This window comes from Bos mutus, chromosome 14, assembly GCF_027580195.1.
Source record: "Bos mutus isolate GX-2022 chromosome 14, NWIPB_WYAK_1.1, whole genome shotgun sequence".
Lineage (NCBI taxonomy): Eukaryota > Metazoa > Chordata > Mammalia > Artiodactyla > Bovidae > Bos > Bos mutus.
Window position 1 is genome coordinate 70,261,911 of NC_091630.1, and position 27,251 is coordinate 70,289,161.

The following is a 27,251-nucleotide window of genomic DNA, read 5'->3' on the forward strand; positions in this document are numbered from 1 at the left end:
TTTGCTGTTCACGTCACAGACAGCAGACTGAGGCTCAGGCAGGTTAGGAACCTCCCCAGGAAGAACCTGCCCAGGAAGCCCAGATGACCTGAGACGAGGTGGGGTCCAGACCCAGGTCTGTCTCCAGACAAAGCCTGTGCTGCACCGCCCCCTACTTGGCCATGGCGGTGGACACAGCAGACCGGAGCTCAGGACATGCCTGGGTGTCTCAGCCCAGCTTTCCCAGCAGAGGCCAGCGACGCAAGGACAGCCAAGGTCATCCGACGAGACAGCCAAAGCCCGGGGACTCTCCCCAGCCCTTCGTGGGGGGCCACTGACCGTGGTGAGGACAGGCCTGCTGAGAGCACCGCCGGCTGCAGGGAAACGGGGCAGGCACATACCTGCCACCTCGATCCCAATGGCAGAGGCTTTATGCTCCTTCTCCCTGTGGGGAGGGAGGAGACCCCCACTGTCCCGGGCGAAGACAGGCACACACTGGCTAAGTTCACGGAGGGCCCCCGGTGTGGGAAGGCTGGGGCCCCACGGGGAAGCCCCCACCGCACAGAGGGAGCGGGGAGGCATGGGCTCAGTGTGCTGGGAGCCGGGCGTGCTTCTGGAAGCACCATCACCACCATCACTGCCTAAGTGTCCCGGGGCGTGGCTCCCTCCCAGCCCATGGTCACATCACCCACCCTCAGGAGCAGCACCAACAGCAGCGTGACTGGACAGGAAACTCCCGCCCTCCCCTCAGGAGGCCCCCATTCATGGAAGCAGCGTGTCCTCCATGAGCCACCAGCCCCATGGCGACCCCCAGGTCACAGCCACCCCCTCCTCACAGACAACAGGATGCAGCCATGCTGAGGAGACAGAGGCTGGGAGACAGCTGCTTTCACGGAAGAAACCAGCAACTTAACTGGCTGAGGACAAGAGCCCCCACCACAGGAGGGGTGGGTGGCAACAGGAAGATGGGGTCCCCCTTTTTGCAGACGGCAAAGGTAAATCACAAGTGTCACTGCCCAGAGTGACAGGCAGGGGCGTGGGCTGGACCCCCAAACCAGGAGCTGAAAGTGCAGACCCAGCTGGAGGAGCCCCTGGGGAAAGGAGAGCTTGCCCTCAAGCCCTAACCCACAGCAACTCCCTGCAACCCCTCCCCTGACTGCCCACCCACCAATGCAGGGAGCCGGTGGCTCCCGCCCTGCCCCAAGGCCTGCAGGGAGGAGGCGTCCACAGGTAGGATGGGCTAGCAGGACGGAGCCACCTGTGGAGCTGTCCATGGTGCTGAGCACAACGGGCCCAGAGACAGTCTGGCTGGCCCTCAACTAATGCTGCTGCTGCTGCTGCTAAGTCGCTTCAGTGGTGTCCAACTCTGTGACCCCAGAGATGGCAGCCTACCAGACTTCCCCACCCCTGGGATTCTCCAGGCAAGAACACTGGAATGGGTTACCATTTCCTTCTCCAATGCATGAAAGTGAAAAGTTAAAGTGAAGTCTCTCAGTCATGTCAGACTCTTAATGACCCCATGGACTACAGCCCACCAGACTCCTCCATCCATGGGATTTTCCAGGCAAGAGTACTGGAGTGGGGTGCCATTGCCTTCTCCACAACTAATGTTAGTTAAAGTCAATTAATGTCAATGATAATGTCAAATAATAGAAGGGGAAAGACTAGAGATCTCTTCAAGAAAATTGGAGATATCAAGGGAATATTTCATGCAAGGATGGGCACGATAAATGACAGAAACAGTAAGGACCTAACAGAAAGAGAAGAGATTAAGAAGAGGTGGCAAGAATACACAGAAGAACTATACAAAAAAAATTCTTAATGACCAGGATAACCATGATGGTGTGGTCACTAACCTAGAGCCAGATATCCTGAAGTGTAAAGTCAAGTTAGCCTTAGGAAAGCATTACTGTGAAAAAAGCTAGTGGAGGTGATGGAATTCCAACTGAGCTATTTAAAATTCTAAAATACGATGCTACTAAAGTGCTGCACTCAATATATCAGCAAATTTGGAATACTCTGCAGCGGCCACAAGACTAGAAAAGGTCAGTTTTCATTCCAATCCCAGAAAAAAGCAATGCCAAAGAATGCTCAAACTACAGCACTATTGTGCTCATTTTGCATGCTAGTAGGTTATGCTCAAAATCCTTCAAGCTAGGCTTCAGCAGTATGGTAGTGAACAAAGAACTTTCAGATATTCAAGCTGGGTTTAGAAAAGGCACAGGAACCAGAGATCAAATTGCCAACATTCGCTGGATCATAGAAAAAGCAAGGGAATTCCAAAAAATTACTTCTGCTTCATTGACTACGTAAAAGCCTTTGACTGTATCAGAACAAACTGGAAATTCTTAAAGAGATAGGAATAGCAAACCACCTTACCTGCTCCCTGAGAAATCTGAATGCAAGAGAAGAAGCAACAGTTAAAACCTTACATGGAACAACTGACTGGTTTAAAATTGGGAAAGGAGTACATCAAGGCTGTGTATTGTCACCCTGCTTATTTAACTTCTATACAGAGCACATTATGCAAAACGCTAGGCTGGATGAATCACAAGCTGGAATCAAGATTGCCGGGAGAAATATCAACAACCTCAGATATGCAGATGACACCACCCTCATGGCAGAAAGCAGAGAACTAAAGAGCCTTTTGATGGGGGTAAAAGAGGAGAGTGAAAAAACTGGCTTAAAACTCAACATTCAAAGAACTCATTAGGTCATGGCATCCAATCCCATCACTTCATGGCAAATATAAAGCGGAAAAAGTAGAACCAGTGACAGATTTTATTTTCTTGGGCTCCAAAATCACTGCAGTCGGTGACTGCAGCCCCAAAATTAAAAGACGCTTGCTCCTTGGAAGGAAAGTTATGACAAACCTACACAGCATATTAAAAAGCGGAGATATCACTTTGCCAACAAAGGTCTGTATAGTCAAAGCTATGGTTTTTCCAGTAGTCACGTAGGGATGTGGGAGTTGGACCAGAGAGAAGACTGAGTGCCGAAGAACTGATGCTTTCAAACTGTGGTGTTGGAGAAGACTCTTGAGAGTCCCTTGGACTGCAAGGAGATAAAATCAGTCAATGTTATAGTAAATCAACCCTGAATTGGCAGGACTGATGCTGAAGCTGAAGCTCCAATACTTTGGCCGCCTGATGCGAAGAGCCGACTCATTAGAAAAGACCCTGATGCTGGGAAAGATGAAGACAGGAGGAGAAGAGGCAGACAGACAATGAGATGGTTTGACAGCATCACTGACTCAATGGACATGAATTTGAGCAAACTCTGGGAGACAGTGAAGGACAGGGAAGCCTGACATGCTGAGTCCATGGGGTGGCAAAGAGTCGGACACGACTTAACAACTGAACAACAACGTGAATGAGTTTAACCTCTCCAGTCAAAGAAAAAATGACTCTCAGGTTAGACGGTAAAGCAAATCCAATCTCATGCGCATGTACGAGACACCCATGAAGGAAGCAGGAGGCGGCAGACAGAAGGATCACGCACGCACACAGGCACGTGGAGGGGTCGGGGGCGGGCAGCACTCTGTGACCCACAGCTGGGAGCACGGAGACGAGGCGAAGGGCGGGCTTGAGGGTAAACATGGTGTTGGTCCACAGTCGCCAGCAGTTGCAGGAGACACGGGGGAAGGGACAGAAACAGACTCTCGCAGGAGTGCAAGTCACTTCTCTGTCAACGACAGAGCAGGAGGACAAAAACTAAGACACACGTGACCCACACACATTGGCCGCTGACACCAGAAGACAGAGCAGAGCTCCTGTCCAAGCACCTGCGGAACACTGAAAGCTGACTCCATGCTAGAAACACAAGAAGAACCTCATCAAACCAGAAAAGTTCAAAAGAGAACCACTGAAATTCTCTGACCAAAATGCAATTAAAACTAGAGTAACAACAAAACCAAGAAATCAAAAGATGTTTTTAAGACTTACTCCTCAACAACTCTTGGACCAGAAAAGAGACTGCAGACCAAAATGTCAGCCCTTCAAGACAGCACTGATAAGGAAAACGCACTATCAGAACTTAAGGAAGGGCCTTTAAATATTAAACACTTTTTTGAAAAGAACAGAAACAAATCAATCAATCATCTAAACACCTAGAGAAAAGAACGATAAGATAAACTGGGAGAGAGAAAAAGAAATTAACTATAAGCAAAAAGCGATGCATTAAGAAGCAGAAAACAAGGACGATTAATTTAATAAAAATATCCAAAAGGTGAATCATTGAAGAAAAAACCCTACAGTGCAAACAAATAGCCAATCCAACCAAGAAAAAAAAAAACACGGAGCAAATACAAAGGAAATAATCACAGGAACCAAGGAAATTAAGAGAATAGTAACTGCACTCAAGTCTACATGAATAAATCTAACAACCTGGATGAAACTGATAATTTTCTAGGAAAATAAAACATCTATAACTGACCCCCCAAAAAAGAAAAAAAAATTAAAGGATTTTCTTCCTCCAAACAGAAACAAAACAGAAGAGCACCAGATCCCAACGGTTTCACAAACTCTGCCAACGCCGTACAGACCAAACGTGCGTGAGCCTGCATGCCAGGCGCTCAGCTGTGCTCGACTCTTTGCAACCCCATATAGTTCAATACTATTCAACAACTCTACAAACACATCAGAAAGAAAACATCTAAATGATGTCTATGAAGCAGGTGTAACCTGATGCCAAAACCGAAAAGAAAGTACACACCAAAAAAAAAAAAATGACAGACCCAGCTTACTTATGAAAAGCAATAGAGATGCTAAATTAACCAGCATAAAGTATCCAGCAGCACCTTCGAGGAATTCCACGTCAGACCAAGTGAAGGGCATTCCAGGAACTCAAGAATGTCTCAGCATTAGCAACTCCCGTGAGTATAGTTCACCATGTGACTACATCTAAGGAGAAAAGTCACATGATCATCCCATAGGTGATTAAAAAAACAACAAATTCAACAATAATTCTCCATTTTTATTACAAATAAGATGCTCAATGAAATGGGCAGCACAGGCTCTTCCCTGACATCTGGAAGGCATGTGTCTCATTCCAAACCCATGTCTGCCCCACAGGGAAACTCCAGGGGTGCCTGGCAAGAGATGCCCAACAGCAGCATGACTGCTCCCCAGAATGCCAGAGGATCTGTTCACAGGAGCAGGGACAAGAAGGAGCCCAGAATACAACAACTGGAAGGGAAGTTCAAATATCACTATTTGCAGCTGCTAAGATTGGATACCTGGAGAACCCAAAAAAATTAACTAAAAAATAGCACAATTCAGCAAAGTAGCACGGGACAAAATAACGTGAAGCAATCAAGAGCAGTCATATGTGCATACATAAATGGAGGATATGCAGAGGAGACTCCTAACCACAACATTTAAAAAAACATGGGACTCGCCCGGTGGTCCAGCGATTAAGACTCCCTCCGTGTTTCCACTCCAGGGGACATGGGTTTAATCCCTGGTCAGGGAACTAACACCCCTCAAGCAATGCGGTACAGCAAATAATAATAATAATAGATAAAATTCCTGCAAATAAAGAAAATGTGAAAGCATTACATAAGAGGAGACCTAATAAGCAACTGAGAAAATACAACACCTTAAGAAGCGAGACTCAATGTCATAAAGATGTCACTGTCCCTAATTTGTACATTTAACACAATCCAATCCAAAGCCAATCAGGTTTTAGGGACTGCAAATATGTGTATGTGTGTGTCTGGTGAAGGGACTGAGTAAAGAACAGGCAAGCTAATTCAAAGTTCATATGTAAAGATAACCTAGAACAGGCAAAAAAAAAAGTTATGACAAAAAAGCAATGAGTTCTTTGAGATGCTGAAACACAGCATAAAGTGAAAATGAAAGTGACATCGCTCAGTTGTGTCTGACTCTTTGAGACCCCGTGGACTGTAGCCCACCAGGCTTCCCTGTTCCTGGGATTCTCCAGGCAAGAACACTGGAGTGGGTTGCCATTTCCTTCTCCAATGCATGGAAGTGAAGAGTGAAAGTGAAGTCGCTCAGTCGTGCCCGACTCCTAGCGACCCCATGGAATGCAGCCCACCAGGCTCTTCCGTCCATGGGATTCTCCAGGCAAGAGTACTGGAGAGGATTGCTGTTTCCCTCTCCAGGGGATCTTCCCGACCCAGGGATCGAACCCAGGTCTCCCGCATTGCAGGCAGACACGTTAACCTCTGAGCCACCAGGGAAACACAGCATAAGGCCTTACTAATTAAAATAGAGACTACAACTGCACAGAGGGACAATGCAACAGCTTGTAAGCAAACGTCATCAATCCTGAGAGGGCAGTGACGGTGGACGCGACGCACATCCTGACTTCAGCGCACAGTACAGAGCAACAGCCAGTGAAACAGGGCGCCACTGGCAGGAGAGACGCGCAGACCAACCGGACAGCACGGAGAGCCCAGAACACACGCACACACAGACAGCAGACGGACCTGCCGAGGGTGCCAGGAACACACACGGGGAAAGGACGGTCTCGGCAACGAACGATGCCAGGAAACTGAAGCTGAACCTGGAAGACAACGAGCTTGGATCCTACCGTACACCACAAACGCACGATAACTCAGTCAATTAGAGACTTAAACAGAAGACCCCACACTGTGAAACTCCGAGATGAAAGCACAGGGACAAAGGTTCAAAACGTTGGTTTTGACAAAGATTTCATGGATATGACACCAAAAGCTCCAAGTAACAGAAACAAACAAACAAAAAAACAGCTGAGTGGGACTACAACAAATAAAAAAGCTGCTGCAAAGAAAAGGAAGTAACCACTGGCATGAAAAGGCATCCACAGAACTGGAGGAGATATTTACAGGAAGATCTTCCTTAACACACAATGGGGTTACATCCTGATAAACTCATTGTAAATTGAAGATGAATTGAAAATGCATTTAATACATCGAACTCAGCATAGGTCACAGCTTAGCTTGGCCTTCCTGAAACGTGCTCAGAACAATCACATTAGCCTACAAGTGGGCAAAACCATCCAGCACAAAGCCTATTTTATACTAAAGTATGGACTGTCTCTTCCTGATGGCTCAGTTGGTAAAGATCACCTGCAATGCAGAAGACGTCGATTCAGTCCCTGGGTCGGGAAGATCCCCTGGAGGAGGCCATGGAAACCCACCCCAGTATTCTTGCCTGGAGAATCCCACGGACAGAGGAGCCTGGCGGGCAACAGTTCATGGGGTCACACAGAGTCAGACAGGACGGAGCAACTATGCACAGACACAGCACAGATGGACCATCTCATGTAACAGGCTGAACACTGTCGAAAGTGAATACACAACACCGCCAGGGCACCAGCTGTGCACTCCTGCGCTCTCAGGGCTGACGGGGTGCTGCCCGCTGCCCAGCATCATGAGAGAGCACCATCCACCCTGCATCATTGGTCGAGGAAAAGATCAAATTCAGAACTTGAAACATGAATGCGTATCACTTTCACATCGTGAAAAGTCAAAAACTGTAAAGTTGTTAAGACTATCATAAGTAAAGCATGATGTGTATCTAATACGGGGTTAATCTCCAAAACATATAAGGAACTCCTACAACTCAATAGCTTAAAAAAAAGAAAACTAATAAATCACCCAATTATAAAGTGGGATGAGGACTTGAACAGACATTTTTCTAAAGAAGACATACAAGTAGCCAAGAGGAGCATGAAAAGATGCTCAGTGTCACTAATCATCAGGGAAAGCAGATCAAAACCACAGTGAGACGTCACCTCACCCCTGGCAGAACAGCCATGATCAAAAACAAGAGAGCGCGAGAGAGTTAGTGCTGGCGAGGATGTGGAGAACCTGGAACCCGGTACACTGACAGCAGAGATGCAATATGGCACAGCTGATACGGAGAACAGCATGAAGCTTCCTCAAAAATTAAAAACAGAACTACCATACGATTCAGCAATCCCACTTCTGAGCATTTGGAGAAGAAAATGGCAACTCACTCCAGTATTCTTGCCTGGGAAATCCCATGGACAGAGGAGAGCATGGTGGGCTACCCATGCTCCACAGGGGTCACAGAAAGTCAGACACAACTTGGCAACCAAACCAAAGGGCTTCCCTGGCGACTCAGTTGGCGGGGAATCTGCCTGCAGTGCAGGAGCCCCAGGTTCATCCCCTGGGCCAGGAGGATCCTCTGGAGAAGGGAATGGCAACCCTATTCTTGCCTGGAGAATTCCAAGGACAGAGGAGCCTGGTGGGCTACAGTCCACTGGGTCACAAAGAGTCGGACACAACTGAGCAACTAACACAACACATACGAATCAGTGATCCCATTTCTGAGCATTTATTTGAAAGAATTAAAATCAGGATCTCGGACAGATGCCCCCCATGGTCACCGCAGGGTCACTCACAGCAGCCCAGACGTGGAGACAACCTCAGTCCCATCTGCAGATGAAGGAGATGAGGTCCACATGGTGGACATGCTTCAGACTTTAAAAACAACCACATTCTGCCATGTGCGATGACATATGGACCTTGGGGACATGTGCAAAGTGAAATAAGCCCGTTACAGAAGGACAAACACTGCGTGACGCCACCTATATAAGGCACCTAAGCAGTCCAGGCACTTGCCTGGTGGACCAGTGGTTAAGAATCTGCCTTGTAACGGAGGAGACCCAGGTTCAATATCTGGTCAGGGAGCTAAGATCCCACACGCCACAGGGCAACTAAGCCCGCAAGCCACACAGAAAAGATCCATGATGATCCAAGGAAGATCCCAGGGGCCACAACTAAGGTCCGACACAGCGGAAGAAAATGAACGAATAAATTTATAAAAAATAAATAAATAAAATAGTCTCGTTCAGAGAACCACTGAGTAGAACAGTGGTTGCAGGGGCTGGGGCCCGGGAGGAGGGGAGCTGCTAAGCACCAGGGAGAAAGCTGCAGGGAAGCAAGACGATGCAGATCCAGAGCACGGCTGGCAATGCTGCACCTGGACAACAGGATGTGGCACTTGTACTGTGCATGCAGTACTTGTACTGTATATATAGTACTGTACCAGGCACACAGCACTTGTACTGTGCATGCAGTACTTGTACTGTGTATACAGTACTGTACCAGGCACACAGCACTTGTACTGTGCATGCAGTACTTGTACTGTGTATATAGTACTGTACCAGGCACACAGCACTTGTACTGTGCATGCAGTACTTGTACTGTGTATATAGCACTGTACCAGGCACACAGCACTTGTACTGTACATGCAGTACTGTTCTGTGCACGTCAAACTGTGAAGAGGGTTCAGTTCAGTTCAGTCGCTCAGTCGTTTCTGACTCCTTGCGACCCCATGAACCGCGGCATGCCAGGCCTCCCGGTCCATCACTAACTCCCACAGTTCACCCAAACTCATCTCCATTGAGTCGGTGATGCCATCCAACCACCTCATCCTCTGGCGTCCCCTTCTGCTCCTGCCCTCAATCTTTCCCAGCATCAGGGTCTTTTCCAATGAGTCAGCTCTTCACATGAGGTGGCCAAAGTATTGGAGTTTCAGCTTCAACATCAGTCCTTCCAATGAACACCCAGGACTGATTTCCTTTAGGATGGACAGGTTGGATCTCCTTGCAGTCCAAGGGACTCTCAAGAGTCTTCTCCAACACCACAGTTGAAAAGCATCAATTCTTTGGTGCTCAGCTTTTTTATACTCCAATTCTCACATCCATACATGACTACCGGAAAAATCATAGCCTTGACTAAGATGGACCTTTGTTGGCAAAGTAATGTCTCTGCTTTTGAATATGCTGTCTAGGTTGGTCCTAACTTTCCTTCCAACGAGTAAGCATCTTTTAATTTCATGGCTGCAGTCACCATCTGCAGTGATTTTGGAGCCCCCCAATATAAAGTCAGCCACTGTTCTCACTGTTTCCCCATCTATTTCCCATGAAGTGATGGGACCGGATGCCATGATCTTCGTTTTCTGAATGTTGAACTTTAAGTCAACTTTTTCACTCTCCTCTTTCACTTTAATCAAGAGGCTCTTTAGTTCTTCTTCACTTTCTGCCATAAGGGTGGTGTCATCTGCATATCTGAGGTTATTGATATTTCTCCCAGCAATCTTGATTCCAGCTTCTGCTTTATCCAGCCCACCATTTCTCATGATGTACTCTGCATATAAGTTAAATAAGCAGGGTGACAATATACAGCCTTGACGTACTCCTTTTCCTATTTGGAACCAGTCTGTTGTTCCATGTCCAATTCTCACTGTTGCTTCCTGACTTGCATACAGCTTTCTCAAGAGGCAGGTCAGGTGGTCTGGTATTCCCACCTCTTTCAGAATTTTCCACAGTTTATTGTGATCCACACAGTCAAAGGCTTTGGCATAGTCAATAAAGCAGAAGTAGACGTTTTTCTGGAACTCTTTTGCTTTTTCCGTGATACAGCGGATGTTGGCAATTCGATCTCTGGTTCCTCTGCCTTTTCTAAAACCAGCTTGAACATCAGGAAGTTCATTGTTCATGTATTGCTGAAGCCTGGCTTGGAGAATTTTGAGCATTACTTTACTAGCTTCTGAAATGAGTACAATTATGCGGTAGTCTGAGCATTCTTTGGCATTGCCTTTCTTTGGGATTGGAATGAAGACTGATCTTTTCCAGTCCTGTGGCCACTGCTGAGTTTTCCAAATTTGCTGGCATATTAAGTGCAGCACTTTCTCAGCATCACCTTTCAGGATTTGGAATAGCTCAACTGGAATTCCATCACCTCCACTAGCTTTGTTCGTAGTGATGCTTTCTAAGGCCCACTTGACTTCACATTCCAGGATGTCTGGCTCTAAGTCAGTGATCACATCATCGTGATTATCTGAGTCGTGAAGATCTATTTTGTACAGTTCTTCTGTGTATTCTTGCCACCTCTTCTTAATATCTTCTATTCCTGTTAGGTCCATACCATTTCTGTCCTTTATCGAGCTCATCTTTGCATGAAATGTTCCCTTGGTATCTCTAATTTTCTTGAAGAGATCTCTAGTCTTTCCCATTCTGTTGTTTTCCTCTATTTCCTTGCATTGATCTCTGAGGAAGGCTTTCTTATCTCTCCTTGCTATTCTTTGGAACTCTGCATTCAGATGCTTATATCTTTCCTTTCCTCCTTTGCTTTTCACTTCTCTTCTTTTCACAGCTATTTGTAAGGCCTCCTCACAAAGCCATTTTGCTTTTTTGCATTTCTTTTTCTTGAGGATGGTCTTGATCCCTGTCTCCTGTACAACGTCATGAACCTCTGTCCATAGTTCATCAGGCACTCTATCAGATCTAGTCCCTTAAATCTATCTCACTTCCACTGTATAATCATAAACGATTTGATTTAGGTCATACCTGAATGATCTAGTGGTTTTCCCTACTTTCTTCAATTTACATCTGAATTTGGCAATAAGGAGTTCATGATCTGAGCCACAGTCAGCTCCTGGTCTTGTTTTTGCTGACTGTATAGAGCTTCTCCATCTTTGGCTGCAAAGAATACATTCAATCTGATTTCGGTGTCGACCATCTGGTGATGTCCATGTGTAGAGTCTTCTCTTGTGTTGTTAGAAGAGGGTGTTTGCTATGACCAGTGCATTTTCTTGGTAAAACTCTATTAGCCTTTGCCCTGCTTCATTCTGTACTCCAAGGCCAAATTTGCCTGTTACTCCAGGTGTTCTTGACTTCCTACTTTTGCATTCCAGTCCCCTATAATGAAAAGAACATCTTTTTTGGATGTTAGTTCTAAAAGGTCTTGAAAGCCTTCATAGAACCGTTCAACTTCAGCTTCTTCAGCATTTCTGGTCAAGGCATAGACTTGGATTACAGTGATATTGAATGGCTTGCCTTGGAAACGAACAGAGATCATTCTGTCATTTTTGAGATTGCATCCAAGTACTGCATTTTGGACTCTCTGTTGACTATGATGGCTACTCCATTTCTTCTAAGGGATTCCTGCCCAGAGTAATAGATATAATGGTCATCTGAGTTAAATTCACCCATTCCAGTCCATTTTGGTTTGCTGCTTCCTAAAATGTCAACGTTCACTCTTGCCATCTCCTGTTTGACCACTTCCAATTTGCCTTGATTCATGGACCTAACATTCCAGGTTCCTATGCAATATTGCTCTTTACAGCATCAGACCTTGCTTCTATCACCAGTCACATCCACAACTGGGTGTTGTTTTTGCTTTAGCTCCATCCCTTCTTCTTTCTGGAGTTATTTCCCCACTGATCTCCAGTAGCATACTGGGCACCTACTGACCCGGGAAGTTCCATCTTTCAGTATCCTATCATTTTGCATTTTCATACTGTTCATGAGGTTCTCAAGGCAAGAATACTGAAGTGGTTTGCCATTCCCTTCTCCAGTGGACCACATTCTGTCAGACCTCTCCACCATGACCCTCCCATCTTGGGTGGCCCCACACAGCATGGCTTAGTTTCACTGAGTTAGGCAAGGCTGTGGTCCGTGTGATCAGATTGGCTAGTTTTCTGTGATTGTGGTTTCAGTCTGTCTGCCTTCTGATGCCCTCTCTCAGCGCTTACTGTCTTATTTGGGTTTCTCTTACCTTGGAAGTGAGGTATCTCCTCACGGCCGCCGCTCCTGACCTTGGACATGGGGTATCTCCTCTCCACCGCTCCTGACCTTGGACGTGGGGTATCTCCTCTCCACCGCTCCTATGCCATGCAGCCATGCAGGTCTTTGGTAAAGTGCTCTTATCCCAATAAATACATAATTTTAAACTCTAAACACAAATGGCAGTTTGGAGCATGCCTAGCCCCTAAAACCAATAGGGGAAGAAATGGACTTTTTAATAACCCGGACAGGACTATCGATAAATCATCTGGAAAAAATTAAGGTCAGATCTGATTCTCACACCATATGCCACGATAAAATACAAATGAATAAAAACTTTAAAAGCAAATCAACAAGAATGAGAAGAAAACACAGGATTTCTTTTTAACCTTAAAGCAAAGAAGCCTTCATCAACTACACCTCCAAATCCAAGCGCCACACGTGAAAGCTGGCAGATCTGATGGCACGAAAGTGGCAGAACAGTGAGGACAACAAACGGCGGCGGCAAATGCCCTGAACCCAGCTGACGCTCAGAGAGCCCACGTCCACAGTCAGCAGGGAAAGCAGAGTCACCACGCGCTTTCAAAACACGAGCAAAGTCAAGGAGCAGAAAGCTCACACGGAAAATACAAATGGCTCTCTGATACATAAAAACGTACCACGTTCATTCATCACATAGGCAAGGCAGACTGTCCCCCTCTGAAGCCTGACCACACTCAGCGTGGGAGCGGCTGGGGGACAGGCACCCACAACTCCTGAGGGGGTATGGATTGGGGCACCACTTTGGTGGGGGGAGTTGGCAGTGTGTCCTAACGAGGAAGGTCTGAGTCTTCCGACCCGGAGGATACATCCTACATACACGCGTCAGATGACATACAAACCAGTCATTCGTTCTGTCATGATTTCTATCAACAAAAGACTGTGTTAAATTGATTCTGAAATATCCATATTTGAACCAGTCTGTAGTTGTCGACAAGGAAAAGAAAAGCTCTCTGTACTGACGGGGGAAGACCTCCAGGACGTTTTGGTTTGTGGCGGGGGGCCGGGTGGGGGGCACAGATTTCTTCCTCGGTTGGTAATCATATTCTTATGTATGTGGAAGGACAGGTACGAGACCAGTGGCAGGTCACGTGTGGAGACATGGACCTGGCCCGCTGGGATGGGGAGACCTTCACCTCTCTACTGCAAGCCTCCTCGTGTGTCTCTTTAATGCGCGTTTCTGGATTCATGCAGTTACTCACCCGGTGGCACCAAGTTTCAGCTGCGACTCTCGGGATCCTCCCTCTTCGCCGCGCCACACACGATCTTTCAGTTATTCTGTGTGACCCTGTGGACTATAGCCCACCAGGCTCCTCTGTCCATGGGATTCTCCGGGCAAGAATACTGGAGTGGGGTGCCATTTCCTCCTCCAGGGGATCTTCCCGAACCAAGGCTAAAACCCGCATCTCCTGCATCTCCTACGTTGACAAGTGGAATCTTCACCTCCGTGCCACCTGGGAAGCCCTGGCTGCAGCACAGGGGAATCTTTATTCGTGACATACAAACTCTCAGATGCGGCATGTGGGATCAAGTCCCCTGACCCTGCGCTGAGAGTGTGGAGTCTTAGCCACTGGACAACCAGAAAAGTCCCTTCCTTATACGTTTCTACTTTTGAACTATATAAACTTTTCAAAAAGCACAAGGCACTGAAACCGTTAGACTGTGGTCCATTCACACCATAGCATGGCAGACCCAGGGGCAAAAAGCAGCAAAGTACGGATACGTGTGACAAGCAAGAAAAACCTCCAGGGAATTACACCAAATGAAAAGAGTCAGTCCCCAAGGGCCACATACTGTCTGATTCCATTTGTATGAAATGACATAAGGAAAAAGGAGGACAGGCCGGGGCTTCCGAGGAATTCAGGGGGGCGAGGGTGGCAGGGAGGTGGGCATAGCCACCAGAGTGACGCCACATGACAGAAGCAGCCTGTATCCCCACTGCACCCTCGCTGGTGTCCTGGGTGTGACTGTACTACAGCTTCCTGAGAAACCGGGGAAAGGAATACAGGAGGCTCGGAATTAGTTCCTACAACGTGAATACACAACGTGGCCAAATGTAAAGCTTAATAACGAAAAGAGAAAAGACACAGGGCTGCTGGCGTCCATGCCCGAGGCCGCCAGGTGGACAAAACAAAGGACGCATTCAGCCTGGCCTGGCTCCTGAGCGCCGGCCCCCTGGAACGTGGGGACCATAGGAGGGGAACCCCACCACGGCTCACCCTCTTTCTGGGCACAGGGCAGTCCCAGGAGGAAAGGGCAAGCAAAGGGAGGAAGGGCGCCCTTCCCAAGGCACAAGCCGCCTTAGGGCTTGCCACTGCTGGCACCTGGGGGGTGCTCGGTGCTGCAGCAAGGCCTACCCGACACTGCCAGGACTTCCGCTCATCCAGTCCCACCCATGCCTGCCTGACTTCACTCTTGCCCAGGTGGCCATCCTGGCTCTTAAGACAGAGCCCAGCCCGCATGCTGCCTGTGGGGCCCCTCCTCCACAGGCCTCCAAGCCCTCCCACAGGTGGGCAGCAACACACACTGCCAGACAGGAGGCCAGACAAGGCTGCACCCCACAGCAGCAGGCGGCTCAGGCCTCAACCACCCCCTTCCCAGTGTAAAACAAGGGCAGAGCCAGCTTTAGAGCTTTCCAGCTGCAGGATCCTTTCTTCAAACACAATCATCCCCAGAGAGTTCACATAGAATGGAGGAGACCAGAGTTGCTCTGTGGGAAGGGAGAAGGAGCAGGCAGCTAGGGTAACTAGAAGCCTCCAGTTCCGGGGGGTCCCCTCCACTGGTCCAGCAGCTCTCCACAACCCCACACTGATGACACTGTGGATAAAGTCCAGGTTCTGGGGCTGGACTCACGGTCCTGCTCCCAGCCTGCCCTGCACTTTGCAGCCTCGGGAAAACAGACATCCCCTCTCCCCGCCTCCCTGCTCTGACCAACAGCTCTAAGACCAGGTGGGGTTGGCGCCCGGCCATTCCAGCCAGCAGGGCAGCAGAGCTGATCCTAAAGGACAGGTCTGGGCAGCCGAGAAGTCAGCCCAGCGGGTCGACCAGAGGCTGAAAAGACATCCAGGCTGAAAAGACACTGCCAGAGCTGCAAAGGCCAAGTGCAACAGGCAGCCTGATGCTGCAGACTGGCCCCTGGGCAAGAAAAGCCAGGACACTGAGAGGGGACTGGGGGTGCAGGGACCAGCTGGGACATCAGCCCTGCAAGTGAAGCCTTTCTGGACCCTGGCTCTGGAGCCCAGGCCCGTTTCCTGCCTCGCGAGCTCATTAGCACCCTGGCAGGAGGAGGGCAGGCTGGGGCAGGGATCCAGCTCCTCATTAGCACGGCCACCGAGAGCCGGTGCTGAGGGCAGCCAGGCCCGGGTGGAGGCTTCTGGGCTACCGTGGGAGGGACTGATTCCGGCTGCTGGTGTGAAATGAGTCCCTTTCCAAACACTTGGCAGGAATGGATTATGGATCCCGGTGGAGGGTAGCCAGAGGTGGCTGGGCGGGAGGCGGGGGGCTGCCCCCGGCTGGCGCTGACTCCTGAGCAGAGCTCTGACACCCCCTCATCTCCCGAGGGGCCTGCCCTCTGTCCTCCCCAGGCAGCATCCCACCCCCACCGCCACCCCGCACCCCCAATATCAAGCTTCCAAGTAGGTGCAGGTGCAGTCTGCACCCCCGCTAGAGGCCACATCCAGGGTCTGGCTTGGGCATCAGAGGACAGACATGGACAGACAGGTGCCCGAGCACAGCGCCTGGTACCAAAGCCCTAAAAATGCTTGACTAGACAACTGGACACCTTTCCACAGGACCTGGAGAGCAGCCGTAGCCAACGGTGGGCTCACTCTAACCTCCTTTCATCTGCCGCACTGGGAACCAGAACTCCAAGTTCCAGGCCAGCCTCCCCCCGATCCCAGCCGAAAACACACTTCCAGACCTGGGCTCCTGATGCCCTCGACCCTTGCCTGGCTCTGCTTGAGAACATCGGTTCAACACTGAGGGGAGTCCAGGATTAAGTCTTTACCAGGGTAACCACCACCATCACCACAGACGTCCTCCAAGGGACAGGGCATCCTCCGGGGTGTAAGCACCCTCCCATCCGTCGTCCGGGAGGCAGGAGAGCAGGAGTGCTGGGCGGGTAGGGCTGCAGAGTGGTGAGCAGGCTCGGGAGCCAACGGGCTGAGATCAAATCCCGGCCACTCACTTACGGGCCTGTGACTCTGGATAAGCTACCCAGCCCTAGGAAGTGTCCTGATCTTAGGAATATAAGGAACCCAGCAGCTGCCTCGGAGAAGGCAATGGCACCCCACTCCAGTACTCCTGCCTGGAAAATCCCATGGACGGAGGAGCCTGGTAGGCTGCAGACCACGGGGTCGCTGAGGGTCGGACACGACTGAGCAACTTCACTTTCACTTTTCACTTGCAAGCATTGGAGAAGGAAATGGCAACCCACTCCAGTGTTCTTGCCTGGAGAATCCGAGGGATGGGGGAGCCTGGTGGGCTGCCGTCTATGGGGCTGCACAGGTCAGACACGACTGAAGCGACTTAGCAGCAGCAGCAGCTGCCTGGCAGACCCCAGAGCTCCATAAGCGGTGATGACCATCACAGCTATGATATGAAGAGGCTGACAATGGTCGCTTCTCCTGTGTGCCCACTAGTGTGCCGCACAGGCAGGCCAGAGCCAGCTCTCTGGAGCCAGAGGGCTGCTCAGAAGTGGGGCGGCCACACCAGCCTCCCGGGCACTCCCTGACCCCCAGAGCCCCTCCCAGGGCCCCGGCGCACGCGCCTCTCGGCAACGGCACTTCCAACTCACCTTCTATCACTAGCGCTCAGTTCTCTATCGCGCCACTTAATTTTCTGCATAATTAACTCAGATGACCATTGTATCTACTACTGCGGGCAGGAATCCCTCAGAAGAAATGGAGTAGCCATCATGGTCAACAAGAGAGTCCGAAATGCAGTACTTGGATGCAATCTCAAAAACGACAGAACGATCTCTGTTCATTTCCAAAGCAAACCATTCAATATCACAGTAATCCAAGTCTATGCCCCAACCAGTAATGCTGAAGAAACTGAAGTTGAACGGTTCTATGAAGACCTACAAGACCTTTTAGAACTAACACCCAAAAAAGATGTCCTTTTCATTATAGGGGACTGGAATGCAAAAGTAGGAAGTCAAGAAACACCTGGAGTAACAGGCAAATTTGGCCTTGGAATACGGAAGGAAGCAGGGCAAAGACTAACTGAGTTTTGCCAAGAAAATGCACTGGTCATAACAAACATCCTCTTCCAACAACACAAGAGAAGACTCTACACATGGACATCACCAGATGGTCAACACCGAAATCAGACTGATTATATTCTTTGCAGCCAAAGATGGAGAAGCTCTATACAGTCAGCAAAAACAAGACCAGGAGCTGACTGTGGCTCAGACCATGAACTCCTTATTGCCAAATTCAGACTTAAATTGAAGAAAGTAGGGAAAACCACTAGACCATTCAGGTATGACCTAAATCAAATCCCTTATGATTATACAGTGGAAGTGAGAAATAGATTTAAGGGCCTAGATCTGATAGATAGAGTGCCTGATGAACTATGGAATGAGGTTCGTGACACTGTACAGGAGACAGGGATCAAGACCATCCCCATGGAAAAGAAATGAAAAAAAGCAAAATGGCTGTCTGGGGAGGCCTTACAAATAGCTGTGAAAAGAAGAGAAGCCAAAAGCAAAGGAGGAAAGGAAAGTTATAAGCATCTGAATGCAGAGTTCCAAAGAATAGCAAGGAGAGATAAGAAAGCCTTCCTCAGAGATCAATGCAAGGAAATAGAGGAAAACAACAGAATGGGAAAGACTAGAGATCTCTTCAAGAAAATTAGAGATACCAAGGGAACATTTCATGCAAAGATGGGCTCGATAAAGGACAGAAATGGTTTGGACCTAACAGAAGCAGAAGATATTAAGAAGAGATGGCAAGAATACACAGAAGAACTGTACAAAAAAGATCTTCACGACCCAAATAATCACGATGGTGCGATCACTGACCTAGAGCCAGACATCCTGGAATGTGAAGTCAAGTGGGCCTTAGAAAGCATCACTACGAACAAAGCTAGTGGAGGTGATGGAATTCCAGTTGAGCTATTTCAAATCCTGAAAGATGATGCTGTGAAAGTGCTGCACTCAATATGCCAGCAAATTTGGAAAACTCACCAGTGGCCACAGCACTGGAAAAGGTCAGTTTTCATTCCAATCCCAAAGAAAGGCAATGCCAAAGAATGCTCAAACTACCGCACAACTGCACTCATCTCACACGCTAGTAAAGTAATGCTCAAAATTCTCCAAGCCAGGCTTCAGCAATATGTGAACCATGAACTTCCTGATGTTCAAGCTGGTTTTAGAAAAGGCAGAGGAACCAGAGATCAAATTGCCAACATCCGCTGGATCATGGAAAAAGCAAGAGAGTTCCATAAGAACATCTATTTCTGCTTTATTGACTATGCCAAAGCCTTTGACTGTGTGGATCACAATAAACTGTGGAAAATTCTGAAAGAGATGGGAATACCAGACCATCTGATCTGCCTCTTGAGAAATCTGTATGCAGGTCAAGAAGCAACAGTTCGAACTGGACATGGAACAACAGACTGGTTCCAAATAGGAAAAGGAGTACGTCAAGGCTATATATTGTCACCCTGCTTATTTAACTTATATGCAGAGTACATCACAAGAAACGCTGGACTGGAAGAAGCACAAGCTGGAATCAAGATTGCTGGGAGAAATATCAATAACCTCAGATATGCAGATGACACTACCCTTATGGCAGAAAGTGAAGAGGAACTAAAAAGTCTCTTGATGAAAGTGAAAGTGGAGAGTGAAAAAGTTGGCTTGAAGCTCAACATTCAGAAAACGAAGATCATGGCATCCGGTCCCATCACTTCATGGGAAATAGATGGGGAAACGGTGGAAACAGTGTCAGACTTTATTTTGGGGGGCTCCAAAATCACTGCAGATGGTGACTGCAGCCATGAAATTAAAAGACACTTACTCGTTGGAAGGAAAGTTATGACCAACCTAGACAGCATATTCAAAAGCAGAGACATTACTCTGCCAACAAAGGTTCGTCTAGTTAAGGCTATGGTTTTTCCTGTGGTCATGTATGGATTTGAGAGTTGGACTGTGAAGAAGGCTGAGCGCCGAAGAATTGATGCTTTTGAACTGTGGTGTTGGAGAAGACTCTTGAGCATCCCTTGGACTGCAAGGACATCCAACCAGTCCATTCTGAAAGAGATCAGCCCTGGGATTTCTTTGGAAGGAATGATGCTAAAGCTGAAACTCCAGTACTTTGGCCACCTCATGCGAAGAGTTGACTCACTGGAAAAGACTCTGATGCTGGGAGGGATTGGGAGCAGGAGGAGAAGGGGACGACAGAGGATGAGATGGCTGGATGGCATCACTGACTCGATGGACGTGAGTCTGAGTGAACTCCGGGAGTTGGTGATGGACAGGGAGGCCTGGCGTGCTGCGATTCATGGGGTCGCAAAGAGTCGGACATGACTGAGCGACTGAACTGAACTGAAAACGGTCCTATTTATTACGGCAACAGGAATGTTATCTGTCAGGCTCACTACTGTGTCTCCCAGATGATAGTGTGCACTAATATTTGTGGTATGAGGGACTGCCCTACACAGTTATGTTATCCACATTTCTTCTCTGATTCTCATGTCTGGCTTCAAGAAAATCTGTGAGTGGTATTTGCCTCCTCTGCCCTAAGGCACCCACGCAGGACAAGGACATTCAGAGCAGAGAGCAGGGACAAGTGCAAGGACCAGCATCAAACACCCAGGGCAACATCGCTGGAGGAGGCAGAACAGGACCCTCCACTCTGATCTGCTCATTCTCCCTCCACTTTAGTCTTTCATCGCCCACTCCTCCATTTACGGATCCAGCAAACACTTACGAGCCAGGCAGTGCTGGGTGTTCTGGCAGAAAACAGCCAAATCTCAGAGGCCGCTACCTTCACAGCCCAGCAAGTCCATCATTACTAGTGATGTCACAAATCACAATTCAAATAACAGAAAGAATTACGGCTGGACTGAGCCGCCCAGGTTAAATTCCTCTTGTAGCAAATAATACAATCAAAACAAACCCAGCAACCACAGACATGCCTGTGCGCATTTAAAAAAAAAAAAAAACAGGTCTAACCAACAGTTCACTTCTCCCCAGCACTAGTCCAAACACTAGTCAGAGAGCAAGAAAACTCTCAGTAACAAGCAGGGTGCTGTGTGCTGTGAGCCATGGGCACAGACATGGGTGAACCAACCCAGGGGAGGTAGGGGACAGTCAGAGTAGAAGGCATTCTAAGAGGAAGACACAGACAGCCTCATACCAGTGAGAAAAGACATGATGTGCAGGAAGTAAGAGCGTGTGCCCTAGCGGGCCACACAAAGCAAGTGGTGGAAGATGTGGCTGGAGCAGAAGGCAGGAACCAGGTCCCGACCAACCATCACCTTACAGGAGGGGACTTAAGGACTCCTGTCTGCCCACAAGACCCAAAACCCCCAGAGAGCAGTGCCTGTGCCTAGATGCCCACCTCAGGGCCTGCAGAGGAGCACCCAGGGAAGGCAGCGGGGATACAGACAGGGCAAACAGGCCAAGAGAGGAGGAGAGAAATGTGCAGGGGGCCAGGAAGCTCCACCTCCTCCAGGAAGCCTTCCTGGACTGCCACTTTCCCACAGCCACTCCTGGGCAAGCATTTGCTGAACCAGGTTTCTACTGAGGACCTGCGGTGTATGAGGCTGAGCCACTAGGAAATATCACTGTAATAGACCGAAGCACGCCAATACTGACATGCTTGCCCTGGTTCTCACCCTGACACTGTGTCCACACTGGGGCTACAGTGAGGAACAATAGCAATCCCTGCCTCACGGGGACCCAGGATAAAGCCGAAAAGACGCAAACAAGTGAGAAACACAAAACGTGAAGCGCTGGGAAGGAAAAGGGAAGGGACCTGAACCAGGGTAGTGATCGGAAAGGGTGGTCAGGAAAGCGGGCTGAGACCCACTGGAAGGACGGTGAGGTGCCATCCAGCCAGGAACCAAGCCGTGGGCAGGAAGAGGGCAGGGGAGGAGAGAGCCGGGCGTAGCTGCCATGGCAGAGGCCCCTCTAGTCCCACTGCTTCACCCTCAGAACTTTCTGCCGTGACCGCAGTATTCCAGGCCTGCGCCTCACTAGCTAGTGGCCGCCACAGCGGACGCCGCGCGTGGAGCCCAGAGGGCATGAGTGAAACTTGAGTCTCCCGACAGGAGGTCCCCGAAGGGAGTCCACTGAGGCAGCACAGATCGGGGTCAACAGAAGGTGGACAGGCGGGAGAGCCCTCATCCTCGGAGCCCAGGAGGCACGTTTCAAGCCAAACGTGGAGGGAGGGCAGGAAGGCCCGGAGAGGAGGCACGCGGGGCCGAGCTCTCCCTCGACGGCTCCCTCCCACTCGCGGGCGATGAGGACCATTCCGGTGCCCAGCAAGTGGGCACTGGGGCCCCTGGACAAGCGCTCCGCCCCCGAGACCCGCCCCGCCCCCGGCCCCGCCCCCAGGCCTCAGCCCACTGCAGCCCCGCCCCTCCCGGAGGCCCCGCCCGCCCCGCGCGCGCCCCGCCCCCGGCCCCCGCGGGCCCCGCGCGCCCCTTTCGGCGTCGGCCCCGCCTCGGGGAACGCGGCCCCGAGCCGACCCAGCCTTGCCCCGCCGGTCCGCCGCCGCCGGCCCGGCTCCTCCGCGCGCAGCCGCCTCACCTGGGCCTGGGTAGCTCGCGGGCGCGCTCCGTGCGCTCTAGGCGGGCGGGGCGGGGAGGGGGCGGAGCCAGGATCCAAATATCACGTGACGACCCTTCCGCGCGGCGAGGGCCGCGAGGCGCTCCCGCCCGTCGCGCAGCCCCGACGCCTCAAGCCAGCCAATGGCCGCAGAGCCACGGACGCGCCGAGGGCGGTGTACGACTCGGAACTACAAGTCCCAGAGGGCCCCGCGCGGGCGGCGGAAACGGCCTGGGACGGCGGCCGACTGGGCCAGAAAGCCTGCCCCGGCAGGCGCGCTTGCGGTCGCCGGGATGTGTGGTCCTCGAGAGCCACGAAGTACCGTGCATCAAGTAGCGGCCTCGGGGCCGGCTTACTCGCTTCTCCGAGGCTATGTATTCCCATCTGCGGAGCAGGGTCACTTAGACATGAAGTGGGAGGACTCGCTTTGGAGGCCCAACCAGATCTCAAGGATCTGAGAGGCAGTGCCGCTGCGACGCAGGGATCACGCAGGGCCTGGACTCGAGAGCCGAGGACAGAAGGGTCGGCGCCCAGGTCTAGGACGGCCCACGGGGACTGCCGAGAGGAGCCGCGCCCCTGGACGCCACGCCTTGATCCGCACCTGCTGGGGCGCAGACCAAAGCCTTTCCGCCGAGGGCCTTATGGGGACGGGTCTCCAGAGCGCCCGGCTGTGGAGCTGAAGGTGCGGGGCCACGCCCCGTGCTGGGGGGTGGAGGGAAGGAGGGGAAACGGGACCACACCTCCTCCAGGACGACCGCCTGCAGAGTGTGCTTCCTGCCGACCCAGCTCCCCAACCCCCAACAGGGTAGTCTAGCTGCGTCCCAAGCTGTTTTGGCACCAGGGACCCGTGGAAGACAATTTTGGGGGAGAGAGGAGAATGGTTTGGGGCGTTGCATTTATTGTGCACTTTATTTCCGTGATTATTACATGAGCTCCACCTCAGATCATCAGGCGTTAGATCCTAGAGTTTGGGGGACCCTGGTCTGGTGCCAGCAGGGCCAGCCCAGAGCCAGTGCTGAGTACCTGCTGCTTCCTCTTTATCTGGGGCAAGCCCTCTAGCGTCCCACCCCACCCCCCAGAAGCAGTAGCGCGGGCCCCTCCATCAGGACCTCCCCCTGGGAGAACCAGGAGGGAGGTTGGGTAAAGGGGACGTCTAAGAGAACCCCAGAGGAAGAACGGAGGGAGGAAGCTGCTGCAGACCCCACAAGATATCTGTCTGTGAGTCGCATCCTCCCCCCGTGCCCCGCTTCTGGAGGACCCTCTGCAGCGCCCACTAAAGCTGACCTCAGACACGCACAGGGCCGTAGTGTTCACTCAGTGTCCCCACAGAGCCTAGTCTGTTCTATCACCACACCTACACCTGTGTTGCTGGGTGATGTTGAGCAGTGACACCTCCTCTGGGCACATTTTCCAAAGTGTTGATGTGGGAGCCTCTGAGGTCGCAGAGTGCCCGAGCGCAGGCGTGGGGGGGCAGGGTGGGGGGAGGGGGGCATGCCACGTCGCCCCTGTCACCTGTGTGGGGGGGCAGTGTCACAGGGGGATGTGTGCTGGGAAAGTTCTGGCACAGGCCCAGCACCCTGCAGGGATCTGACCAAAAGAAGAATCTTGCCCCCAACCATTCAAGAGCAGTCTCATCACAGCCCCAGGCTCTTAGAAAACTGACTCCAGCATGAAACTCGTAACAGCCTCCCAAGGTATTTATCACCAAGCAGGAGTGGCAAAAAAAAAAAAAGTAAAAGAAAATCCCAACAGGAGCATTTGAGTGTCATCTTTGCTAATCACATCCTCTGTGAAGGAAGAGTTTGCCCCCTCCTAGGAAGTAGCAGAGCCTGCTTCTTCTCCATCCTTGTGGGAGGAGGCATCTCCACGCCCCAAGGAGCCATCTGTCTGTTCCACACCCACCACCCAGGCTTGCTACCTGGCACAACGTCCAGACTCCTCTTGCCAAATCTTATCCTGTTTGTCATCACTTATTCATTCAACAATCTTATTTCCAGTGTCAGGCAACATACTAAGCCATGGGGATGCCATACAATTAGTTTTGGTTGCTAATGACAGAAAATTCCAATGACAGTGACTGAAACAAGATCAGTGTGTACTTTCAGTATTACACATTCTAGCCCAAATAGGCTGTAAGGCTGGGAGGGCGCCCCTCACAATCATCAGTATCCCAGACTGGTTTAATCTTGTTGCTTCTCTGATCTTCAAAATGGGCCCTCTGCCTCATGGCACAAGGTGGCTGTGTAAGTGCCAGCCATCACATCTGCTTTTCAATAGCAAGAAGGAGATCTGGACAGTGGGAAGTCACTCATCCCCAATCCCATCCTTTTAAAGACACTTCCTAGATATTGTACACCTGCTTACACCATCATCCCCGCTTGGCCAGAACTGGGTCCTTTGGGTACTTCTAGTTGAAGAAGGCAATGGCATCCCACTCCAGTACTCTTGCCTGGAAAATCCTATGGACGGAGGAGCCTAGAAGGCTGCAGTCCATGGGGTCGCTGAGGGTCAGACACGACTGAGTGACTTCACTTTCACTTTTCACTTTCTTGCATCGGAGAAGGAAATGGCAACCCACTCCAGTGTTCTTGCCTGGAGAATCCCAGGGACGGGGGAGCCTGGTGGGCTGCTGTCTACAGGGTCGCACAGAGTTGGACACGACTGAAGTGACTTAGCAACAACAACAAGTTGCAAAGGAGGCTAGGAAATGTCTTCCTCCCAAGGATTATGTTCCCAGCAGCCATCTGGGCTCTTGCACCAATAAAACGGTGGCAATGGGGCCTACCTAGCAGCCTCTGTGAAGACGCAGCCCTTGTCGCAGTGCCTGTGGTTTGTTTAGCAGGTGGGCTGCAAGTCACACAGATGTGCGTGGGAACATGGGTGGAGGCTGTACAGGAGCAGAATGGGGGTGTGGGGACCCAAGGGGGCTGAGGTTCAGGGAAGGCCCCCTCGACGAGGACGCCTAGCATGGGGAAGTCTTGAGGGATAGCCATCCGTCCTGACCGCGCCAGCTGCTCTGCCCACCTCTTCTCTCCCTCAGCCACGGGGGGCGGGGGGCGGGGTGCTGGCCCTGGTGGGGACGGGTACCCGCAGGTTCCAAAGGGCCTCGGCGGCTCTGGGGGCCCAGGCCTGTCGCAGACACCCAGCCAAGGCCCCACCTCTGCATCACTGGCGCCCCTTGGGGCTCTCAGCCTGTAATGGCCGCAAGATCACGGGCTGCGGGGTTGAAGAGCACCTCCTACCTTCCACTCCACAGCATACAGTTCGGCCCGAGATTACGGTTCTCGGTGTACACGCTGTGCGGCGGTACTTGGACCCAGGTGAAGCTGGGACCCCATGAGGGTGGTGAGTGTGCCGGCCGCGCCGGGCCACGGGGCAGCCCACAGTGCTCCTGTGGGAGGCGAGAGCCGAAGGAGTGGGAAGACAGACATCGGAGGGGACACCTTGGGGACCAGCCGAGGCAGCCAGCGCTCCTGGGTGCTTGCTTCTCTGTCTTGGACACAGCCACTTTCTGTGGCCCCCCGGGCAGTTTGGTGGCCCCATGGCTGGCCCTGGACACAGGACCAGGAGCAGCAGTGAAGGACGCCCCTTTCCAGCCGCCATGAGCCAGCCCCACGGTCCTGCGTGCGTCCCCCTTGTCACCAGGACGTGGAGGGCTCCCCCGGTTTGAGAGCCCCCGGTTATCACCGGACAAGCCCCAAGAGGGAATGGGCCCAGGAGAGGGGCCGTCTCATCTGCAGGTGACCGAGTGTGAGAGGAGAGGGCAAGGTCAGGAAATGGACAGAGGAGAAGGTACCGCTTCTGCAGGACCCTGAGCCCAGACGATCAGCCCAGAGCCGCTTCCCAGGGGCCCAGGGAGTTGGGGTGAGGAGTTGGCAAGTCTGTGAGGAAGACAAGTCAACAGCAGGGGGCAGGGAGAGGTCAGGGTTCTCCCAGCACCCAGTGAGGGTCTGGCTTACCCCCAGGCAGGGCGCCGGGAGCTGGGCCTTTGGTTTGAATTCCTCTGGGGTAGCATGGTAAGTTCTCTCTGCCGAGGAGCCCCCACACCAGGACCAGCGTAGCTCCTGCCTGCAAGCCCCTGATTTCCTCACAGTTGCTCCATGCCCCTGTGAGCACGTGAGCACGTGGACAGCGCCTGGTTCTTTCGATATCGGGTCTCTTTTTAGGGACAAATGGGCTCCTTCTTCCCTCCCTCTTCCTCTTCTCTCTCCAGTTGGGCCACCAGACCAGTGGCCACAGCCACCGACTGCCCAGCCTCCCACCAGCCCTGCAGCACATCCTCCCAGCTCTACCACAGGCCTGCAGGGTGGCAGCGACTCTGAGCCTTGGCTTCCTCAGGCCTGCGACACGGACCACAATGTGCCCTGCTCTGCGGGCTGACGCGAGGCTCGTGTGGGCTGGCACCTGCCAAGCCTTTCCAGCCCTCAGCCCAGGCCTGGCCCGCTGAAGCCCCAGGGCACGTGTGAGCATGTGGCCTGTCCGATTTATCACTGAATCTTGGGTGGTGTCAAGCACTACTGCCAGGTGCCATGTTGGTGCTGCCCTCCGCATCTCAGAGGAGCAGAAGGAGACAGGCAGGCCCACAGAATCACCTACTGGGCGCTAAGTCTGTTGTTTTTTATTATCGCCTTTCAGTCATGTTCAGCTCTTTGCAATGCCACGGACTATAGCTCCCAGGTTCCTCTGTCTCTGGGATTCTCCAGGCAAGAACACAGGAGCAGGTAGCCATTCCCTTCTCCAGAGGATCTTCCCAACCCAGGGATCAAACCTGGGTCTCCAGCATTGCAGGCAGATTCTTTACCTTCTGAGTTAGAAGGTCACATTCGGAAACAGTACATTTTTCCCAGGGTGTTGGAAAGATTTCCCAGAGAAGGAGCGTTTGGACTGGGTGCTGAAGGATGAGTAGGAGTTT

General features: G+C 51.3%; 1 protein-coding gene across 8 annotated transcripts in view; it reads right to left on the minus strand.

Moving 5' to 3' along the window:
- TSNARE1 (t-SNARE domain containing 1) overlaps window positions 1-23,737 on the minus strand; it is a 119,878-nt gene extending 96,141 nt beyond the window's left edge. For 2 of the 8 annotated variants that reach the window (XM_070382685.1, XM_070382682.1), the window contains exon 1: window positions 22,322-23,733. The gene's annotated coding sequence lies outside the window, so the exon portion shown is untranslated. Of the gene's footprint in view, window positions 1-22,321 lie in introns of all 8 variants that reach the window. The other 6 variants (XR_011466821.1, XM_070382687.1, XM_070382689.1 and 3 more) reach the window with 6 other exon arrangements.
- Between the last annotated feature and the right edge of the window lie 3,514 nt (window positions 23,738-27,251).